This window comes from Penaeus monodon, unplaced genomic scaffold, assembly GCF_015228065.2.
Source record: "Penaeus monodon isolate SGIC_2016 unplaced genomic scaffold, NSTDA_Pmon_1 PmonScaffold_293, whole genome shotgun sequence".
Taxonomy (NCBI): domain Eukaryota; kingdom Metazoa; phylum Arthropoda; class Malacostraca; order Decapoda; family Penaeidae; genus Penaeus; species Penaeus monodon.
The window spans coordinates 1-25,000 of NW_023657603.1; the positions used below are offsets into that span (position 1 = coordinate 1).

Below are 25,000 nucleotides of genomic sequence, written 5' to 3' on the forward strand. Positions count from 1 at the left end.
ATATATATAATATATATATATATATAATATCATATATGCATATAATATGCATATATATCATATATATATATATATATAGAATTATATATATCTATACATAGTATGAATATATAATATATATACATATATATTGCATATTATATACATATATGCTATGTATGTATAAATATATATAGTATATAATATATTAATATATATTTAGATAAAAAAAGAATAAATATATATATTATATAAAGTAGTAATATATAGTTAGGTATATATATATATATATATATAATATATAATATATATATAATAGATATATATATAAGTATAGATATAATATATATATTACATATATGCATATATATTATACATATATATATATATATATATATATATTATATTCATCTATATATCTAGATATGCATATATATATGCATATATATATATGCAAATATATAGATACCCTGTGTTTGCTGGGTAAATACTCTGTTAGTTTAATACCACTATCCATGAGGAGAAATAATGTTCACCCTAATGAACTCACATGCTGAGAACTATAGTGTAATACCATGGTTGGGATTTTACATTCCATGCCCACTATGAGATTAGTTTATCATATTGTTTCACCTACGGTGGCTCCCAAGTACCCACCTAAACACACACAGTGAACATATTTCTTTTCTCTATTTTGGTATGCATCAAATTAAGAACAAGGTTAACTACACAAAGACAATGTATATTTCAACAAATGAAACCTCCCATCTCATATACGATAAACAATTCGATTTAGTGTTTATGAAAAAACATAAGTTATTTAGTCAACTGCTCCTTAATGCCATGGCGCCTTTTTCCTCGCCAGATCCCCCCGGAAAGCATGTTCCACCACGGCGGCCCGCTTGGGAACAAATGGCTTGATAACAAATAAATACAATTTAATTCACAATTCTGTTTATGCAGAACTGTTTATGAAACCATGCTTGATTCTCCCTCCCATAAGCCTATCCAGAGTAAAGTAGCTAAATGCTTTATTAATTTGATTATTTGATATCTGTTCAATTTTTCGTACTAATCTATTATTTTACAATGGTTGACTATGTCATAACAGTCTGACCATTTCTATATCTATCCGTTTTTCTTTGTCATCAAGGCAATTTTGATTTTATTATGCCTTATGTTTTCATATCAAAATAATATACTAAAAAGCTGTGAACACAGTTCCTATTTTTTTTTTCCCAAGATGCTTCCATATTTCATACGATTTCATCACAAATGCAGAAACCTCAACTAGTTTTTCTTTTTCCAAAATTTCATGGGGGTTGATTACTTAGGCATATGAAAAAAACAATATATGGCTTTGCCATATATAAATATTTTGTAATATAATCCATACTAAAGTTGTATTAATTTCCGTCTTTTGGTAATTTTACTGATTGTAACAGAACGACATCAATATACTTTTACAAGCAGCCTTAGTCCTTTTTTTTTCTTTTGTTTTTTATATATAGTTAGTAAATTAAGATGCCACAAGAGCTCAAGATTTAGTATCTTTGTGTATGGGATCCACCCTCACTGGGGGCAAATTGACCGATATATTAGCTGAGTGCCATTGGTACAAGAAATAATCTGCAAACACAACAGTAATGGCACCACAATAAAGTGGACAAAGATTGCGGAAAGCATGCTCCATTCTAACTGTAAGAATGCTGTGATGCGCTTATTAAGCATACTGAGGTACGGAGTGTTAACCGAGGGAGTTGTTGGGTCAAAGCCCCCCCTCCTCTCAACCCTCTTCTTAGGGTCAGTGCTCATGGACATGCCCAGTCCAACAGCTACTGAGATTTGTTGTATCAACTTTGTGATGTGGAATTGGAGACTCAGTTTTCTAGTAAGGTTAATGTTGACCAAGAGTGTACATGCATCAGCGTACAGGGTAAATAGACCTGACATCTCACGAGCACTAAGAAACAGTTATAAATAGAAGTACAGCTTCTACAGTCCTCATACTTACTGTGAAATGATGAAAAATAATCAACTGCATATTCACTAGGTCTACAACCATCCTCACATAGCCAGAATATTGCTGCCGACGTTTTTTTATGAATCCTTTTCTATAATGCTTCCTTGCCAAGCTCATCTGTCCCCCACCACACTGAAGGTATGTCACAAGAATTTTCTATACAGAATTGTTGTGACAGTTGGTATGAGTGCTAATAAGTGCAGTACAGGGAGGGCTTGCCCCATCTGGGGAGAGCTTAGTGTTTTGGATTTTTGGTTTTTACTTTTATTTTATTCTTACCATACCCTAGTTTTGGGCATTTCATCTCTGGAGGGTGTGTCCCGCTCTCGTTAACAATGCTCTGGCAATGTGTCATAATGTAAAGAATTACCAAAAAGTCAATGCTGTATCGCATTTTTAAAAGCATACCATTACATGGTGGTTTTCCCGTTACAAAACCATTGAATGTTTTAGTTAAGCTTCTAGCAGCCTATTTCCTCAATACAGATCACACTAAAATTTAGTCAAATGCCGCTCCCTTTAGCAAAGGGACCTGAAGTTGACTAAGGCACCAATTACAGAGCCACCACATTTAACCAGATTATAGAGGTGGGGGGTGAGGGGGGGGGGGGGTGGGGGGGGGGGGGAGATCCCTGACCCTGTCCCAATCCGGCTGATGGCTCCAGCAACTACCAAGCAATCTCTCCTATTACTTTGGCATAAACAGCGCTTTGAGACAGTCATGACCAATTTAATGTCCAGCGTAGGAGTCATGTAAGCACTAATCTTGCCGAGATTTATACAGTTAACTGAGTTATGGCTGGTCAAGTGATCACATAACCATTTATCTGTGAGCCAAAAACTGCAATTTCTTTCATCAGACCAAACATAGTTCCATTTGGATTTAGACACATCCAATATAATTACTGGTACTGTTACTTTTAAACAACGTGGTTTCCCTCACAATTAGTCAAATTGTGAGTACGCGGGGAGCTTTTACCGATAGAATGTCATCTTATGATTGGTCCCGCGACACCCCTTTAGACCCCCCTCTCCCTCCCCGCACAAAAATTGACCTCTCCTTGCTCGATCAGCTGATGCAGGGAAATTCACCTAAAATCTAATAGTCAATTGCAAAGGGCCCTTTGGCAGTTGCATTTTATGGTTATAACTTTCGGGGTCAGTTCTCCACGCTTGTTTTTGCTATCTGAGTAACATGAAGACAGGAAACGTCTTTCCTTGAGAATTTGTTTTACATGAGCTCGTCGTCCATTCCCTCGACAAATGGCGGCGGATTAAACTCCAAATAGTTCCGTCTCTTGCTTTCCAGTATTCCCTTTCTGGGACTCTCTGTATTTAGACGAAGAGCGTCATTGTACTGCAAGGATATCTTCTGGTCTCATCTGGCGTCCTCTCTCTGACCATTATTTTTGTGTAATTACTCTTTCAAAGGTTATTCCTCTGAAGTCATCTATGTGTCAATTGTAACGCAGCGGAACCAATGTACAGTGGGCGTCTTTGCCCGGCAGATCCACTGCTGCTTCTGATCAGAGCTATCTCAAATTCCCCAGTGGTATATACCAGTCCTCGATTGAAAAGACTGCTTAACACAGTACCTTATTCGAAGATTTTTTTTCTCGGCAGCTCATGTCAACGCGATTGATAGCGTTACCGCACCTTTATTTGGAATCTGTCTTTTTACACTAACCTACAATAACAATATTTTCATATCCTTTAACATATTTGGTGCCGCTAGCTTAGATTTCAAAAGTTGTACATGAGTGCATTACATACGTTCAGTAATTATCAAGTTCTAAATAGTTGCGCACATCACAGGCAAATTGCCTAAACTTTCCAAGAATACATCACATCAAAAGAATCCGTAATACTTTCTTGTTTACTAAGTCCAGATTGTAGTTGCGGAATTCAAGGGGACAGTTGTGCAGAGTGCGTTTCACATGTGTTTTGGCAGGAGGCAGTGCGGGTTGTGGGTTGAGCCAGAGCGGCAGGACCTTCGGCTGGTGATTTGCCCCAGTGCGCCGGCATACCTGTTCACATTTCAAAATATTCTTTGGAGCGATTGTAGATCCTCGAAGGTGATTGATCACAAGACATCATATCTACTAGTCTCTTACTTTAACCGTACTGCGGGAGGACAAAGTGGGCTAAGTAGTTTACATTTATAATATATACTAATATCGTTAAATCAAACAGGCAACCTGAGAGGGAAGATATGTGAGACTCTGTCTCATCTCACCATTAGATACTCCCCTTCCCCTCGTTCTTGTTTACGTGATGCGCCATCTAAAAGTAACTCAAGAAGTGGGAATGTTTACTGTAGCCTTATAGATGATAAAGCTAGTTTATGAACTAATGCCATTATTCGGCCATTTTACTCACGGACACCTTCGGTACACAGGGAAATCAAACCACGTTATCAGTGACCCTGTACCTCCTATCTCCCCATTGCCTACCGTCGTCAAGTTCCAAGAGTTAAGGGCTGTTTTAAAAGTCATCTGTTTGATGTGATTTTTTAGCTTGAACCCCAGACATATTTTCTAAATACATATAATGTTTATGTAAGTCCAATTTCAGGAAATTAAGTTCTATGAAAAAAATTGTGAGAAAGTCGCAGTTGAAACTGGCTATCTCACGTAGCTATCCCTAAGGCGGAGTGCGCGTCATCACTCTCTCTTTATTGCCCGTTCCGTTTTCGGACAATCAGAGACGCCGAGCCTGTTTACACCTTTTTTTAATCACGTAGTTTGCGCCTTATTCTCTACAATACTGACTAATATATAAGCATACCCGCTCTTCCGACACAAAACTGATAGAACACAAGTAAACACTTTCATTTGTATAAACACACATTATGGTGTTGTGCGTGCCCCAGATGTATGTAATATGAATATGTGTGTGTGTTGTGTGTGTGTGTTGTGTGTGTGTGGTGTGTGTGTTGTATATATATTATGATATATATATAATATAATAATGTATATCTGCATGTATGTATTTTTATGTATGTGTGTATAATTGTCTTTATACGTGCATATGTGTATATATATATCTATATATTATTATATATTATTATAATATTATATATTATGTATATTATTATATAAACATTGTGTTGGGAGTGTGTGTAACTGTAATACTATGTGTGTATATCTACACATATATAATATAATTATACATAGCACACACACAATGTGTATTATATGTGTATCTGCATATGTGTATATGTATTATACATATAGCATCTGTATGTATTAATCATAGTATGATGTACCAATGCATTCGTGTATTGTATATATATTATTTTGTAAAAATGTATGAATGAGAAATGATATCTTCACAATCAATTTCTGACGAGACGGCAATCGAACCGTCAATACAATCTCTTTGTTTGGGTGAAGATATTCCATTCTCATTCATACCTTTTCTACATTTGTCAATGTTAAATGCCAGGTTTCATAGATGTATAGTATATGCCATCTAGTGCAGTACGTATGTGTATGTATATATATATATTATATATATATATATATATATCTGTATGTATATATATATATATATATATATACTGTAGATATATAATATGATATATATCATCATATCTCGTATATATATGGTATTATTAGTAAGTATGTGTGTGTGTGTTGTGTGGTGTGTGTGGTGTGGTTGGTGGGTGTGTTAAAGTATTTCATATATCCATGTTACATATGTATGTATGAATCATAATATCGTAACACACACACAACACACACACACACACCCACCCATATCTAATTATATAATTATATATAATAGTATCATATATATATATATATATATATGTGGTGTTGTGGTGTGTGTGTGGTGTGTTGTGTGTGTGTGGTGTGTGTGTGTGTGTGTGTGGTGTTGCAAGGGTGGTTGTTTGACTAAAACGAGGAGCCCGACTTAAACCCCCTGCCTCGTGAAGCGAGAACGGCATAGGACGCAAATAAAGGGTCCCGTTCACTATCCGCCTGACATGACTTGACACACATCTGGGCCCTGTAAATGTAGCGGGCTAGTGACCCAGGATTCCTACGCCAGGCTTGACATGACACCCCTGGAGGCGGAGAATTAGAACTGAAGTCCTTGTGGCCTCAGCTTATCATTTAAAATACGATAAAATGGGCGAAAGAAACTGAAAGATACTGGATGATGATATAACTGCTTAAGGCACAAAATGTACAAGCAAAATACATACTAAATTACGTTACTTTACTAAAATGAACAAGATAAGAAAAAGAAACATTTAACTTCCCAAAAATAAATGCTTAAATGTTAAGTTACTGAACACTTAAAAGATGAGTAAGAGGTTAAATAACGAAGCGGGGAAGAGCCGAATCCTGCACCGCCTCGCGTAAAATAATGCTAACAACGAAACAAAGTGCGAACGAATACTAAAAGCCAGCAACTAAGACCGTGAGGTGACAATAACGGGAGGTTGCTGCTGCAGTCACAGCGACTGTTGCATTCTGGTGGTGGTGGGTCTGGGGGTCAGGGAAGCAATCCAGAGGGGGTAACACAGTTTTCAGATAGAATCTCTTTATAAATAACAAATGAATAAGAGGTAAGGAGGGTAAGCAACAGAAGATTGGTGGAGGAGAGGTAGTGTGCAAATTAAAAAAAAAAAAAAAAAAAAAACGGGAGTTGAAAGAAGGGGCGAAACCCCTTGCTTCTTTATTTTTGTTCTGCTTTTTTGCTCATGCCTGGGCCTTAGCTAAGGTAGCAGTAGGCAAGTCTTCATTTAGAACTTCCACTGCAGCTGTAATATATTAAAGAAATTTTTTTTTTTTTTTTATGGATTTTAGTCTTTATTTATTTTATTTTGTATTATTTTTATTGTTTTATGGTAATGTCCTAGGCTGTGAGCGTCAATGCAACAAATGATATTTGCGGCTGTCGATGGGTACAAGCGGAAAGAAAAGCGTAAGTCGAGTTTAGTGGGAAGGTGGTGTGGAAGCGGTCCCGGCTGCTCAACATGAGCCATACGTTATTGATGATTAATGTCTACTGAACACAAACTATAGCAACCGAGAGCACCATTTAGGATATTTATTTGTCAAAGATTTATTTTTTATTTTTTTTATTATTTTATTTTTAATAATTTTTTTTTTTTACTTTATTGCTAAGAAGAAACAAGGAACGAATTATTGACCGATTTTTCTTATTTTAATGTTTTTATTGTTTATTATTATTATTATTTTATTATTAATTATTATTATTGTTACGCCGACCGCCTCGTTCTGTCTGCCCAACACAAGGCAGGCTAGGCAGAACGACGTGCTATTCACAGGTCGTGAAACACTGAACAATCGGCCAAGATGCACCGAGCACCAAGCGTCAAGAAACACCACAAGAGGAAACGCCAAGTGGCGAGGCAGTGGCACGAAATAAACACAAATCATGACGTCTTTCCTTTAATTACACAAGTTTATTGACCTTACACTTTTTCTATAGGCCAAATAAAGGGGGAACAAGCACAGTCACACTGCGCACAATACACTTATAACAGGGCAACACAAATTAATATCAGTCCCAAGGGCATCACACAGGTCTTCACAAGGAGCAGAACCCAACCTGTCGTCCTCTCTTGGCTTGTTCCTCCGCTCCTCTGCTCACAGCAGTTGCATCATGTTTGCCCAGGTCATCCTTTTCATGTTAACACATGCGCAGTGTCATCCTTTCCATGTTAACACATTTTTCGCACCGAGACAAAGACCCACTGGTGGAAGCACTATCCCCGCCCTATGAGCAGCAGTATGCTCCTGACATACTAAACCTGAAACAAACTACAGAAAATTTAAATCAAATTAGTTCCTCAGGAACAACAAATTCTTTAAACAAAAGTAACCGTAAATTGAAAATCAGTTCTCAGAAAGCACAAAAATTGCTTTCATCAGCGCAGCTTTCTTCGCTCTCGCTGGGTCGCTCTGAGGAAGGTGTGAGCGGCGGTAGATTGGCAGTGGGCATCCAGATGGTATCTCCCTGCCCCAAGACCTGGCTCATGGTCACACTGACGTCTGTTGCCTCGCCCTCCACCGTCCAATGCTCGTCCCTTCATCTGGTCAGCGTCTCCACGTACCTCATCGACCGCTGCTGGGGCTAACGTCATCTTCTTTTTTTCACCATGGCCCAAAGGAGTAGCTGCCTAGGCCCATGGTAAACGCCACACCGTTCCGCACGTGGACACCGACGGTCGTTTCCGCCCCTCTGCAATTCGATAGAGTGACATCAGAGAGGGCAATACCACCGTGTATGGCCCTTCCCAGGGGCTCTGTAGCTTCGGCGAGAGCCCTCGCTTCCACCGACGCGGTTTTATGCAGCCACTCTGTCACCTATGTTGTACCTCACTTCCCTCATCGGGCGCGTGGTCCATAGGTCTCCTTCATGGGGGGCATGCCGGCTAACTTGAGCTTGCATGCACTCGTCGGTGCACCCTCCGCCAGGTTAGACGGCGGCGTTCCAGTGTGCCAAGTCCCTCGAGGAAGTTTTCGCAGGCAACGGGGCCCCACACCAACAACTTCTACGCTCCCCGACGACTCTTCTGGATGCTCCAACTTTCCTCACGAGTGCCCAGCTTTGCACTCAACTACTGGCACTCTGGCCCTTATCTCGGGAAGTTAGCTTACAACACTGTACAACTAACCCCTCCCCTGGGTCCAACAGTGGCTCTGCCCAACCGCTACGGGATGCTCATCAGAGGCCGTTTGCAGGTTGTGGATGGGCTCCACGAGGCCCTCTAACTCACGTATCGAACTCTTGACAGTCCGACTACATCGGGATTCTAGACTCGTCCCTCCTGGGGGGCAAGGTGCGTCGACTCAGCCATAACTAGCTCTGCACAGCCAACCTCTGAAGCAAGGGGCACATCTTCAACACCCGCGTGCACCCTCACCAGTTTCCGCCAAGGTCGACACACGCCTTACTCTGCGTCAGGTCAGTCAGGCCCAACAAAGCATTGCTCGTCCAGATCGGCACATACACCGGCACGCTGCTGCCCGTGCTGCTCCACGCCAATAACGAGCCTCCACTGTTCCCCTTGAGCTGCACCAATGCCCCATGACACCCACAGTCCTCTGTGTGTGCGTGGGTCTGGAAGTCGCATAGTGGCCAACATATCAAGGCGCAGCCAGCACTAGGTTCTTCTGCAGCCCCAGTGTCCACTGGTCCAGGTGGATGCTTCCATCTTGCTACTGAGCCCTCCCACCTGCATCGTGTGCTGGTTAACGTACGGGCAGCTTACCCAATTCGGGCCCGGGAACCGAGGACGCTTGGGTTTTGCGGCCCCCTTCTCCACCTGTCCGAGTTTTTCCGCCTGTACCACTTCCTTAGCCTGGACATGCTCTCGGATGTGTGACCATACTTGCTCACAGTCCTTGCCAGCACTGCTGGGGAAAAAAAAAAAAAAAAAAAAAAAAGGGGGGGTGGGGGGGGGGGGGGGCAAATCCGAATCCGTCCAGTGAGAGACGTGTTCTCCGCTCGCCTCCGACACGACTACGTCTGTGCCCTTCTCACTCGGGGGGGGGGGGGGGGGGGCAGCCCCAACACAAGCCTTGGAAAGTGCTCGGGCTCACCTTCCTCAATGCCTATACCTTCTCCACTTTAGCCTTATCGCGCCCAGAGGTCATGCGGGGCTGAGCACCTGGCCCTAGGCCACTGGTTTGCCTTCAGGGAAGGCTTGAACTCCAGGCCCTCGCCAGCGCCCACCTGCAGTTCCTCTGGGGTGTGCCTGCTTGACGTAGATTTTACAGCTGCTGTGGTCCTGCAGACGTGTCAACACATAAATCGCAGCCAGGCCAACGATCATCCTCTTCCGCAGCCGCAGGGGCTTAAAACCTACCTTACCAGCGCCTCCACATCCGGGCGCCAGCTGGCAGTGGTGTCGCCACGCAGAAACGAAGTTCCGTCTTCTTCAAGCGGGCCCAAATAAATACCTCGGCCTGGTGGTGTCGTGCCTCGCGATAACGCGCGTTTCAAAGCCTCCGCAACATGCTGGTGTAGGAGAGGCATGTTGGGATGGCGGGCAGATGCCCCAACACTTCCACCGCGGGGGTCCCCGTAGCGTGCTGGTTACCGAGCTGCAGGGCCTTCTTCTTGCTCATGGCTGCCCGCCATCTTTGGACGACATGATAAATCGCCGCTCTCACTGATCAAATTCACAAATCCCGAACTGCCTGACACATTTGTTACGGCCGACCGCCTCGTCCTCTCTACCACACACAAGGCAGGCTAGGGCAGACGGGGCGTAGCTATTCAAACAGGGTCGTGAACACTGAACAGCCTCCCAGAGGCCACCGAGCACCACAGCGTCCAGAAACACCACGGAGGTAAATGCCAAGTGTTGCGAGGCAGGTAGGCCAGCGAAATAAACACAAAATGACAGTCCTTTCCTTACTATTTTAACACAAGTTATTTACCCGTACAATACACTTTTTCTATAGGGAGGCACAATACAGGGGGAAACAGCATGTCCACTGCACGATACGCTTTAACAGGGGCAACAACAAATTATATCAGGTCACAAAGGGCAACACGAGGTCTTCACAGGAGCAAGCACCCAACGCGTTTCTCTTGGCTTGTTTCCTTTCCTCCGGCTCCTCCGTCGCTCACAGCCAGTTGCATCATGTTTGCCCAGGTCATCCTTTTCCTGTTAACACATGCCCAGGTCATGTCCTTTTCATGTTAACACATGTTTCGCACAGAGACAAAGACCCACTGGCGTAGCGTCATTATTAGGTATCATTATTATTATTTATTATTACTCTTATGTATTATTATATTATTATTATTATTGTATTATATTATCATGATTATTTTTATTATATTTTGTGTTACTAGGGGCCGTCAGTGAACTAAAAACAATAAAAAAAACTAGACATTATATAATGAGTGCGAAGGGGAACAGTTAGGATAGAGAGGCAAGGAAAAAGCACTGGGTGGTGATGAGTTGAACAGATGAGTGATATGGGTGACAAACAGGTGATGTTATGGTGATAATTGCGGAGGAACGAATCAAGCGGTGTGGTTTTTTGTCCATCCTTTGGGTATTGAAGGGCTATGGCAACTTGGTCTGAACTGGGTTGCAGAGTGGGTGGGACTCTATAGTTTAGCAATGTGTGTGATCATAACCTACATATATATGACCATAGGTGGCTTAAGGTTGTGGGTAATTTTATGTGATTAAGCAATAAAGAAATGAACTAAAGAAACTAAAACGAAGTAAACAAGACCAAAACTTAATTGGGTTTAACTGAACAAATATAAAGTCAATATAGAACCGAAGTATTTTGGTGTTTAAAAACACAACAAAGCGCAATAGTGCGTGAATAATTAATTTTAGAAACGTAATAGAACTAATGTAACAGAACAAAAAACAAGTGTGAGTACAAGAGAAAATGTAGGAAAGTGGCTCCGTGTTTTTTGTTTATTGTTTTCCGTAAAACATCGTCCATCCGGCTCTGACTCGCGTTCTGCCTTATCAATTGCACGAGTTGCAAACTCCATAATCACGAGGCAATCGAGTCAGAGTCCATAGCAAGTTTTGGAAGTGATGTTGTTATAAAAATTTTATATATATTATATTAATATTTTATATATATATTATATATTATTTATATATATATACAGGTAGCAAGGTGTGATTCTTATGTGGTAAAATCTTATTTTTCTCTTTGGCCAGGCAACCCTAACGATTGGGTGGGAAATATCCCTTTAAAGAAAAGTTTGTTTTAAAAAATGAATTTACTTATAAAAATGCTAATAATTTTTGAAAAAATAAACACAAATTTAAAAGAAAACTTAAAGCTACAACTAATTAGTTTCTTTCGTTCGGGGTTCCTCAAGCCTAGGGCCCCTTTAAACACGCTCCCACGTGGTGATGAATGTGGCACTACATAGAGAGGTGCTCTAAAAATTTAAATGCAAATAGGATTTCATAAAACACGAAAGAAAAAACAGGAGATATATATATATGTGTATATATATTATATATATATATATATTTTATATTATATATATAAAATATATATATATTTATATTATCGACAGAATATATATATATATATATATATAATATATTATAAAATGTAAACTAAATCTCCCGCTCCGGGGACATCCGTCGGCCTCTTCTTCCGCAAGAGAGGATGGTGTCTTCGCCTCCCCGACAGCCCGGTGTCCAACTAGCTCCGTCCATCCAGCCTGTATTAACATAAATGCTATGCCCCATCCAGTGGACACATACAAACCGCAGTTCGTTCATTGAAAATTTGAAACTAATTCTAACTTAAAATCATCTCGCGGGCCGGATTAAACCCTTTTCGCGGGCCTGATTTGGCCCGGGGGCCGTAAGTCTGACACCCTGGTATAGATGGCTAGTTTGTGTGTTACTTTATTTAGAGAGGTCACTGTGTCAGTGATAAAGTGAATTGCCTAATTTTGCTAACACAGTAATTCTAATCGTTGAAACAGGAAATCAAATTCTCATGTGTAGCGATGCCAAACAAATTGAAATTGTGTCACCCATAAAATTAAATAAACCGCAGCAGAAGCAATAAACTTGTGCGTGCAGTAAACCCCGTCCTTGAAAGATAGTGAATCATAGGTAAGGGAACAACCCTGTCAGTAAATAGGTGAAACTAGCACAAACTAGCACGAACATGCCCACATCAACGTGGGGATACTCGTGCTAGTGTATGCTAATTTGTGCTGTTGCCTTATGATCCTGTCCCTCTCTATTCGTATGTGCAATCTTGTATATCTCCTGTTTTTTTTCATATGGCTAAATTGACATAGTGCCGTTATATGCTGGTGATGGGTGTTGCTTTAACAAATTTATATGGCAAACGTTTGTCTTCACCATAAAAAATGAAGTGGGGATGTTCCTCCTAAGGTGCTTGGAAGGTGTTATTGATTGCCCTCTGGATGATAGGTACCTATCATCCCAACCTGAAGTGGAGGAAGATAGAGATTCCACAGCATGTTTTTGTATTGTCCTATTTTGTCTCTCTGTAATTCCGTTAGCTTGAGGTTTGTAGGGAATATGTTGATCTTTTTGATATCGACTGTATTACAAAGAGATTGTAGACAAGAACGATTAAAATTGGTGCCATTATCCAAACGATCTCATCCAGGGTGTTATGTCTACAAGTAACATTTTCCAAGAAAGCATGGGTGACCGTGCTGTGGTAGCAGATTTGTCTGGGACAGGGACGAGCTCACAGAACTGTAAAATTTGTCTATGAAGACTAGCAGATACCTATTGCCTTTATGGAAACAGAAAATTCCAAGAGGGCGTCAACATTGACGGAATATCGTAAGAAAGCACAGGGGCCGGTGCCGACACGGAGCCCTTTATATAGCAGACAAAGCTGGCACTTTTGTACATTTTCAGTTACCCTTGATTTCTAGGCAAAGGGAAGAAAAAACATGATCTTGCAGTCTTAAATGTTTTTTTCAATGCCTGATTGGAGGACGTGGGGCCTTGTAGAGTAGCTGCAATACCATGTTTCAGGATAACCACCTGGTTATATGTGTCTTTGATGGGTTCCACGTCCCTTCTAGGGGCAGAGTAGCGGAACAGGAGGCCATCCTCTAGGAAAGATTGCTGGGGGGAACATGGGATTGTCTGTATAGGGGTTTATGATGGATTTTCCCCCATTCAATCAGAATATGTGGATCATCTCCCGTGTCTATGCACACCATCTTGTTTGTTTCTTTAATGTATCAGATGCCTGTTGTTGCTCAAGTGACCATATAAACTAGAAACTTTTGATAAAGCCTCGAGAGTGGGTGAGACATGAGGCAAACCTTTTCATGAATGGTTTTTTAGCATCCAACTAGACCAAGGAAAGACTTAATGTGCTTGTTTTGAGGGTTTGGGGAAAATTTCCATGACGTCTGGTGATAATCTGTCAGAGTTGATTGTGTGCCCATCTATTCAAATTTTCCATTGGAAAATGTGAATTTCTTCAGATATATAGTCAAACCGATAGTCTCTGAAACACTTTTCTGAGCTATAGCTCATGATCTGCCACATCTCTGGAGACAATCTACAAGTTGTTGAGTACAGTGTTACCCACCAAACCACCATAAGGTGAGAAAATGTAATAGAGGAGTACATAAGTCCAAATGCTATTGACTTTAATGGGAAGTGGTCCTGTGGGGTGGAAAAGACTGTAAATGCTCTAGACTTCTCGTTAGGGTCTACCTAGAAGAAACCTGCTTGCAAGTCTATGGCGAAGAAGACTGCATATCCTTTCCCAACATCCGCAATAGGGGATGGGAAAGCAAACCCGGAATAGTGAGGGCATTTAGTTTGTGATAATCCACTATTGGGGCAAGAGATCCAATTGCTTGGTTCTATAAGATGCCTTTTTAAAAAATTTGATATTTGCTTGATGAAAGATTGCCTACAGCTATGTGATACTGGTATGTAGGGATGTAGATATGCTTTGCGTCATTTTGTAACAGGATTTCATTTTCAATACCGAGGTCCTACCATCGGGCTCTCTGGGCTGGGTAAAAAGTGTGGGAAGTCTTTGAAGAGGTGCTGTAATACTGCCATACCTTCTGAATTTGCAGATGATGTGAGATCTGTATCCTGCCTGTGTCGGTAAGCCTAGGCCAGGTGTGACACAAGTAACTAATGTACGTGGGAGGGAGGTCGGGCTCGACTAACGGCAGTGATATGATCTTTCCGATGTGAGTGGAGGGTCTGGAAAAAGTTTATTCGAAGTTGGCCTTAAAGTCATCCCAAGCACTACTTTTTATTTTCTTTAACCCCTTTCAATAATTCACTGATCGTGGGGGTGCTGAGGTCAAGTCTTGGAGAATTCTCTGAGGTATGGTCAAGTGGGCGGTTTTCAGGAGTTTACATAGTTTTCGGTTTCCAGAAAGTTTGGGAAGCGAGGTAATTTACTCCATTGGATTTTGTAAAACATTTTGATGCCCGGTCATTTACCACAACAAAAGGATATTATATGTGTTGCCAGAGAGGAAACCATTACAGTTAATTCACTGATTACATTTAGATACGCACTGCTTCTCCGTGGACGAGCCATGGGGAAGACCTACAGGGGGTTTGCAATGTTATAGTTTTCTAGGGACACATTGGGAGTATGCTTACTGTGTAAACCCGAATCTAGGAAGGAAAAACATTATTATTCTGAACGAGGATGTCCAAAAACTCAGACCCGACTCATTTTCTACAAGTAATCTGTCTTCCTTCTGCTCAGAAGTTAGAACTGCTGTTATTGACTACTTCACAGCCCTAGACAAAACACCCAACTCCAGCTCATTAGTGATTGGGCTGAAGGATTCCATAATCGTTTACAGCCCATAATGCAGAGTCTATTCTTTACTCCCCACTCCCTAAAAAACTGGTAGAAAGTTTTAGTTACAACTACATCCCCCCCCCATAATGAGCGTTTTATACCCTTCTATATATACATACACATGTGTATATATACACACACATATAATACTACACGTGGTGTGTATATACATATATATGTATATATATATATGTATATATAAAATTATATATAAAATATATATATATTTTTTATGCCGACTGCCTCGTCTCTCTCCCACCAACACAAGGCAGGCTAGGCAGACGGCGTGCTATCCACGGGGTCGTGAACACTGAACAGCTCCAAGAGGCACCGAGCACCACAGCGTCCCAGAACACCATGAGGGGAAACCCAATTGGCGAGGAAAGCACGAAATAAACACAAAATGACAGTTTTTTCCTTTATTTACACAAGTTATTTACCCGTACACTTTTCTATAGCCAATACAGGGCGGAAACCAGCATGTCACACAGCTTATAAAAAGGGCAACACAAAGTTTATCAGGTCACAAAGGCACACCGAGGTCTTCACAGGAGCAGCACCCAAACTCCGTCTCTGGGCTTGTTCCTCCGCTCCTCCGCTCACAGCCAGCTGCGTCTGTTTGCCCGGTCCCTTCATGTTAACACATGTTTCGCACAGAGACAAAGACCCACGGGGCGTAGCACTATCCCCCCCTATCAAGCTCTGACATACCTAAACATGAACAAAAAAACAGAAATTTAGATAAAATTTTGCCCTCGGGAACAAACAAATTCTTTAAAACAAAAAGTAACCGTAATTGTAAATCAGTTCTCAGAAACACAAAAATCTTTCATCAGCGCGGCTTCTTCGCTCCGCTGGGGTCGCTCTGGAGGAGGAGTGGGGGCGGTAGATTGGCAGTGGCACCCAGAGGGGTATCTTCTGCCCAAGACCTGGCTCATGGTCACCTTTGGGATGTCTGTTGCATCGCCCTCACCGTCCAAATGCTCGTCCTCATCTCGGTCAGCGTCTGCCACGTCCCTAAATCGCCGCTATTTGGGGCTAACGTCATCTTCTTTTTCACATGGCCCCAGGAGTAGCTTCCTGGCCCATGGTAACGCCACAGCCGGTCCACGTGGACAACAGACGGTCGTTTTCGCCCTCTGCGAATTCGATAGGTGACATCAGAGAGGGCCGCTACCACCGTGTAGGGCCCCTTTCCCCAGGGGCTCTGTAGCTTTGGCGAGAGCCCTCGCTTTCGCGCGGGTTATGCAGCCCACTCTGTCACCTACGTTATACCTCACTTCCCTCATGCGCCGTCATAGGTCTCCTTCATGGCATGGCCGCTACCTTGAGCTTGCCACGCACTCGTCTTTGCACCTCCGCCAGTTGGGCGGCGCTCCGGTGCGCCAAGTAATCGAGGAAGTACAGGAAAAAGCCCCACACCAACCAACTCCTCGCTCCCCACACTCTTCTAGACGCTCCACTTCCTCCAAGTGCCCAGCTTTGCACCAGCTTGGCCCCTTCGGGGCCTTATGGGAAAATTAGCTACCAACACTGTAATTAACCCCTCCCCTGGTCCAAAAAAGCTCCCCCCAAACCGCTACACCAATCAGCCAGCTGAAAGTTTTGGATGGGCTCCACGAGGCCCTCTACTCCACGCATCACTCTTGACAGTCGACCCTGATTCAGACTCTGTCTAGTGCAGGTGCAGTCGCTCAGCCGAAACTACCTCTGCACAGCCAACCTCTGGAAGCAAGGCATATCTTCAACGTGCACCCTCCCAGCTTCCGTCCAAGGTCGACACACGCCTTACTCTGTGTCAGGTGGTCAAGGCCCACAAGCAGTGTTTCGTCCAGATCGCCACATACCCCGGGCAGCCGCTGCACCGTGCTGCCCACGCCAATACGACCTCCACGGGCCCCCTTGAGCTGCACACAATGCCCCGTGACACCACACAGTCTCTGTGGTGCATCTGAAGTCGCATAGTGGCCAATACCCGGCCACACTAGGGTCTTCTCAGCCCCATTGTCCACTGTCAGGTGGCATGGCTTCCCTCTACTGAGCCTTCCACCTGCATCGTGCTGGTTCGACGGCAGCTTACCCAAGTGGGGGCCCAGGAACCGGGACGGCGGGGTTTGGGCCCCCCTTCTCCAGCCTGTCCGAGTTTTCCTCCTGTACCACTTCCTTAGCCTTAGGACATGCACACGGATGGTGACCATACCTGCCACAGTCCTTGCAGCACTGCTGGAAGGCATCAGAATCCATCCGGTTTGAGAGGATTTTTTTCTCTGCTCCCTCTACACTATACGTCTTGTGCCCTACCTCTCCGCAGCCCAACACAAGCCTTGGGAAAATGCTCGGCTCAAACCCTTTCCCCAATGCTACCTTCTCCACTTTAGCCTTCCGGCCCCGGAGGTCACGGCGGGGCTGAGCAGCTGGCCCTAGGCCACTGGTTGCCTTCAGGAAGGCCTCGAACTCCAAGGCCCTCACCAGCGCCACCTGCAGGTCCTCAGGGTGTGCCTTCTTGACGTAGATTTGGGAGCTGCTGGTCCTGCAAAGCGTCAACAAAAAAATCGCGGGCCAGGACCACGATCATCTCTTCCGCAGCCGCAGGGTACGACCTCCTTACCAGCGCCTCCACATCCTGCGCCAGCTGGGCAGTGTCTCGCCATGCCTCACAGTCCGTTCTTCAAAGCGGGCCCGATATACCTCGGCCTGGGGGTGGTGCCCCAAACGGCGTTTCAAAGCCTCCACCACGCTGGGGTAAGAGGCTGTTGGGATGGCGGCAGATGCCCCAACACTTCCACCGCGGGGCCCCTTAGCACTGTTACCAACTGCAGGGCCTTCTCTTCCTAGCTCCAGCCCTGGCAGATGCCCAGCATTTCAAATTGGGCGACATATGCCTCCCAGGCCACCTTCCCATCGTACTCAGCTGGCTTACGCTTCACAGAATGTCTGGAGCCGAGGGGCTGCGGGGTGGAGAAAGCGTGCCGTGAAATAACACGCCCGGGGGGAGGAAAGGGGATGAGGGGGGCAACGAGGCGGGTTGACCGGTCCGAGTTTTCCGCCACCTATACCCAAGGAGCGGTTTTCCCATGGGTCCCCAGCCTTCTGCAGCGACCACTGGGTCCGACACGATGCTGCGAGGCCCGGGGGTTTCCGCCACGGACCCCAGGCAGACCCCAGTAAAACTGACACTCTGGCATCTGTTGCCAGAACCTCGTCTGCCTTCTCTGCTTGCAACGTTCTACCTCGTGATGCCGCCTTTCCTCCTTCACTCGCCCCCCTCAGGGCCTTGAACCTCGCCCTTCAGAGTCTGCACCTCCTCCATCAGTTCACTCTTTACGCTGTTGCAGGCCTTGTCGGTGGACTGCTGAGTTTCCATCTTCACAGATGCAAGATTGCTCTGTAGCACCTCAACAAGTTGACAGAACTGTTCCTCTGCCCTTTCCCTTGCCTGCATCTCGACGAGATGGTGCGCCTGCTCGCATGCCCTCTGTGCCTGCTCTTCTGCCCTTTGTGCCATTTCCTCCCCCATACCGGCCCGTATGGCAGTGATCAGGTCCATCTGGCTCGGGTTCACCTCACTCGTGCCTGCCTCAGTCATAGCCTCCTCTCCCTCATGGGTGCCCCCATCTTTGACCACATGATAAATCGGCGCTCTCACTGATCAAATTCACAAATCCCACTCCTGACACCCTTTGTTACGCCGACCGCCTCGTCTCTCTGCCACCAATACAGGCAGGCTAGGCAGACGGCGTGCTATCCACAGGGGCGTGAACACTGAAAAGCTCCAAGAGGCACCGAGCACCACAGCGTCCCGAACACATGAGGGGAATCCAAATGGCGAGGCAGGGCACAAAAAACACAAAATGACAGTCTTTCCTTTTTTACACAAGTTTATTTACCCGTCACTTTTCTATAGGCACAATACAGGCGGAAACCAGCATGTCACACTGCATGATACAGCTTATAACAGGGCAACACAAAGTTTATCAGGTCACAAAGGCACACACGAGTCTTCAAAAGGAGCAGCACCAACTCGTCTCTCGGCTTGTTCCTCCGCTCACAGCCAGCTGCATCATGTTTGCCCAGGTCCCTTCATGTTAACAAAACGTTTCGCACAGAGACAAAGACCCCTGGCGTAGCAAAATTATACATATTCAGAGTGATTTTTTTTTTGTATAATTATTTTTTTTTTAACTAATTTGTTTACATTGTCCCTATAGTGGTTGGTGTGAAGTGAGGATGTATAACAGCTTTCCAGACTACTTCTTACAGCTGGCAGTGGTAAAATTATCCAATCAGCATCTAGGACAAGCAGTGACTCATCACCATCCCTGCCTGACTGTGAGCTCTGTTCTTTAACATTAAGAGTTGGATTGGCATTAACAAAGAGGCCTTTATTCTTATAACGAACACTGAACCCGCTCTGGAGAGAGTGGACAAAATCTATTTCCAGTGGCCTAAGTGGAAATCGTTTGGGGCATATACAACTCACTATCACCCCTATTCAAGGGAATGCCAAAGGGGGTGGCAGTGGTATGTAAACACCCCAAAAAGGGCTAGGTAATGGTTGGTGGCAGCTGATGAGATATAGTGTTTAATAAGATATATAAGTAATCTTTCTCAAAGAGCAACTCTGTATATGGTGACACCAAGGGAAGTGTGTGTTCGTATGCGCTTCAGTACTGATATCAAAAAAGCTAGCAGAGCGTGATTGGGTGCCAGAGCATGGTATGAGTTCACGAGAGGAAGAGTGAGGCTCATTGCCTCAAGTGAGAAAAAGGGAAAAACAGAGTAATGAAACGTGAGGGAAACGTGATGTCCAAAAACGGGAGGAGTTTATCAGTGTCAGAACAGTCAAGGTGAGAGCTGTCAAGGAGGCTATATAGGTAAGGTGGTTGCACATGGAGATTTCCTAGTTGGCATCTCGTCTTGGCAGCCAACCTTAACCCCACCACATTTTGACAGAGCTGTATGTACTCGGTATTCACACACAGTACTAATAAAACCGTGTTGTCAGATTTATTTAAAAAACAACGAGCAATGGGCCTACAACTAAATAACTAAATCTCTTACACACTATCACGACATTCATTTGAATTCCACATACTATGTTTAAACCCTACATCCCATTCTTATTTTTTTTCAAAACACTTTTGAGGCTAGCATTCCTGTAATAATAAAAAAAAATGTAAGTGTATTAGCCTCAAAATTTAAATGTATAGTTTTTTTACACAGTTTTTGATAACGGGATGATACACGAAGGATATTTACTGTATCACTCCTGGATTTTTCTCTAATGCTCTTCCATAAAAAAGGTTCAAATTCATGAATTAATCGGTAATTCGTGGGACGGATAAACTTTTTGTTTCTCGCATTTACGCGGAAAGCAGTGGCAGCACAAAACACCGAATTAGCAAAATGTTAGCAAAATCAAACCGCGCTTTCCCCCCTCATAATGACACGTCATCCAAGTGGTGCCATAGTTAAACCCAAACGGACACAAAAATTATCAGTATCAGTATAAGGACGCAACAAAAAAACGACACTTTTGATGAAGCTTGCGAATCTCTTTTTATTATAATAAGGCTTACATACAAACAGGAAAAAAATCACATTTTGTTTTGTGTTTTCCACATATCCCAGTGGGGATGATTATATATAAGTAATTAATGCATGCAGTTTAATATGCCTTTAAGTGGTTGTATATAAATAATTGATCATTTATAGATTTTCTTGCGGGGGAGTGTTAAAGTGTTTTATATGATATAATGTTTTACTACATAATACTACAAACTTTCCGCCATTTCAGGATACATTCTTCTATGTTACATTGATTGTGGCTTCCTTAATTAATTGGTTTAAAGGTATGATTTTCTCCACTCAACAAAGTAAAATGTTAACACTCTGGAAAAAAAAAAAGTGTAGTACTGGTGTTTAAAAAGCTTAAAAAAAAAAATGCAAGAGAATTGTTGAAAGCCGTTGGCTTGACTCTACTTATTGTTTTAAGGGGGAATTTGCAGTTATGCTGCAAGGGCCGGTGCTTGGCTGATACTTGCGATTCCAAGAAGTGTTTTGTGGCTCGAAAGTAAAAAGACACTAAACATAGAGGGGAAAAGGACCCCTAGGGCACTAAAAATTGACCATTACTACCCGGCAGCGTGAGTGTGCATGTCGAAGGGGACAACAACCTAAGGAATAGGGCTTTGATGGACAGTGGCAACGAGAAATCCATTTGATATCATAGGGGAGTAAAAAGAAGAGAAGGATTTTTGGCTGACAGGAGGTGAATGGATTGCCTGGCTGAGTCCAAATCGGGCGGATAGTAACCCAGGGAGATGCCGCGAAGGTAACTTTTGCCCTCAGTTACTCCCCCCGAGAAGGGGAAAGCAAAGAAGATTGCCTAATGATGACCTCTGATCCTATCTCGTGAGAGGAGTTCAGAGAGGCATTCTAGCTCAATTCTTCCAGAAGAAAAAGGAGGGGATGAATGCTTAAAGGATGTTGAAAGATATCAGGGTGAGTCCTTTGAAGATTTGTTAAATAGCAACAAAGCTATCCACATGAATTTCACTCTCTTAAAAGTGTGGCCATTCCCAGAAATGTCATTCCTATAATCATGAGACTTTGGCAACAACAATGGTTGGCTGTGCTTTGGGGAAGTACAGAATAGGAGAAGAATGGGGTGTCCGAAATTAAAGGGCCAGACCATACTCCCAAATCATGGAAGATTTTAGGAGGGGGGTGCAGAAGAACAAAGAGAAGGATTTACAGTTCAAGTCAACCCTATGTGCCAGATTTAAAACCGTATAAACTGGGAAGGCTCGGTTGGCAGTTGTAAAGGAGAATGACCAAAAGGGAAACCCCAGAGAGAGAGATCTTGGCAGAAAAGGAGTAAATACTTCTGTGATACATGGATGGATAACTCACATCCAAGGACCAATGCTGGAGCCCAAAGAATAGAAACTACCAGCAGATGGAAGAGCCAGGTTAGCCAAGGGGTTCAACCTCCACGTCCATCGCCGTCGAGCGGGACCAGACCTAAAAACCCGGCAAAGATTAAATGTTTCTTCTGTGAGGAAGAGGGACATTTAGTCATAAACTGTCCACAGAAGAAAGTTGTGATGCTAGCAAGAGTAAAAAAAATCGTAATTCCTACTTTAGCGTCTTCTTTTTCTCAGATATCTTATACAAAGGGTGAAGGTACCAATAGTCAAAAGTCTTTTACTGCAGTTCGAACTCTAGGGCAAAGCCAATATTGGTTAATTATTCTATGTACAGTGTAGTAGATGGTTGCCATCTACTACTTGGACTAGTCTATATCTCTTTATGGAGTGTTTGTTGGGGGTGTGACCGCCTACAGGTGTGGCTGAGTGTTGAAGGTGAAGTGGAGATCAATGGGGGAGCCGGCAGGTTCCCCCCTCGCTAAGGACTTGGCTGCTATTGTTGTTGTAAAATTTTCTGGAGGGTTGGGGATGCTGATCTCGTTGGGAGAATCAGTAAGTCATTATCCATCCTAACACTATATTTACATTAACCACATGTTTTAGTAATTAACCATCATCCGTCATCGAAATATTCAGCACACTCATCTCATTAGCACACCATATGTAACTATCGATAAACAGAATGATATATATATAGATATATAGATAGATAGATAGATAGATAGATAGATAGAGAGAGAGAGAGAGAGAGAGAGATAAATAGATAGATAGATATGAAATGTATAGATAATGAACTTATAAAGAGACAAGATAATAGATAAGCGAACCACAACCAGGTCCTTCCGACCACCGACCAGCACTCGCCATGTCGTTCCCTCGGACGTCCAAGTATGTTTTGAGTTCTGACGGACCCCGTTATTCACCATATTATGAAGGAGGGTCGAACCATGTACTGTGAACCGTGAATGTGAATCTGAACCTGACTAAGTGTACACTATTCGAACACCAGTCCAAACCAGTTTGCAACGCAAAAATCCGATGTATATATTATGTATCGATATCCCACACACACACACACACACACACACACACACCACACACACAAATAAATATATATTAAAATATATATAATATATATATATATATATATATATATATATAATATATATATATATTTTATAATATATATATGAATGAGAATGAATTTCTTCACATACAAGAGATGTTTTTTGACCGGTTTCGAATGCGTCTTCGTCAGAAATACATGTATTTCTGACGAAGACGCATTCAAAACCGGTCAAATACATCTCTTGTATTGTGGAGATATTCATTCTCATTCATACCTTGTCTACATTTGTCAATATGAATAGGGTTTCCCATATATATTTTAATATATATATATATATATAATTATATATATATATAATATATATATATACATATATACATATATATGCATATATATATATATATATATATAATATATATATTATTTATTTTACATTAAGTATATATATATATATATATTATATATATATATATATATCATACATATACTTATACACGTAATGTAGTGTGTATACATATATATTATGTATGTACATATTATAACATAATATTGTGTGTATATATGTATGTAGGGTATGTATATGTTTTTTATTATATAATTTTTATAAAATTATATATACATGTATTATAGACATATATATATATATATATATATATATATATATATATATATATATATATATTTTATATATATATGTTGTTACAGTTCCCGAGATTACTCTGGACTTCGCCGATGTTTACCTCCCCTCCGAGCGGCGGGTTTAGTTCCTTCTCGATTGGCTCTGGGGAACGAGGGGATCGGGCCTTTGCATCGGCGCGGCAAATAAAGGGGCCCAGCCAAAAATTAAGCATTTTGTGGAAATCTACACATGAGGTGGGGAATTATCCCCCCATCTCACTCTTAGAAGTCCCAGGAAAACTGCTAGAAAGGGTAATAACACAGAGACTCATCCCACACCTTGAAAACAACCAATACCAACACTAGGCAATACGGCTCTCGTCCACACAGGGGGACAGTTTTTTTTGTAAAGTCTGAGTTTGTTTTGTGTGTGCAGCATGAAAAGCGTTTTAGTTTGGTTACTGTTATTTTTGCTTGTGCTATTCTTTGTTTAATATGTTTTTGTGAAGCCTCTGCTTGTGAACCGAAGTCCGAGATGTTTCCTGTGTGAGTGTATGGAATGTTGTGTTGTTGATTGTGATTGGGTTGTGAATTTCTACGTGCTATGGGTATGAGTTTAAACTTTTTTATGTTTGTCTGTATTTTCCAGGGGTGCTCAAAGGTGTTGATGTTCTGTATAGCTCTTTCTGTTGTTCGTTTCATGAAGTGTTGTGATTTAGAGGGGTGTGTGATAATCTGTGTGATATCGTCTGTATAGGAAATATAGTTGCTGTATGGTTGGGTTTCTGGCAGATTGGCTGTATACAGGGTATAAAGGGTTGGAGATAAACGCTTCCCTGTGGTACTCCCCCTTCTGAGGTGGATGGGGTGCCCAGGTGGGCTCCCAGGGGTAATTGTGGCAGTCCTGTCATCCAGGGAAACTACAGAGAAGGCGTGTGAAGTGTATGGGCAGGTTTTAGTTGTGTTAGCTTGTATTTGAGACCGGGCTGCCAGACCTGATCAAAGGCTTTGCCGACGTCCCCGTAGTATTGCGTTC

General features: G+C 42.7%; 1 pseudogene; it reads left to right on the forward strand.

Moving 5' to 3' along the window:
* The first annotated feature begins 21,668 nt into the window (after positions 1–21,668).
* LOC119570491 lies at positions 21,669–22,759 on the forward strand (annotated as a pseudogene).
* The last annotated feature ends 2,241 nt before the right edge of the window (positions 22,760–25,000 follow it).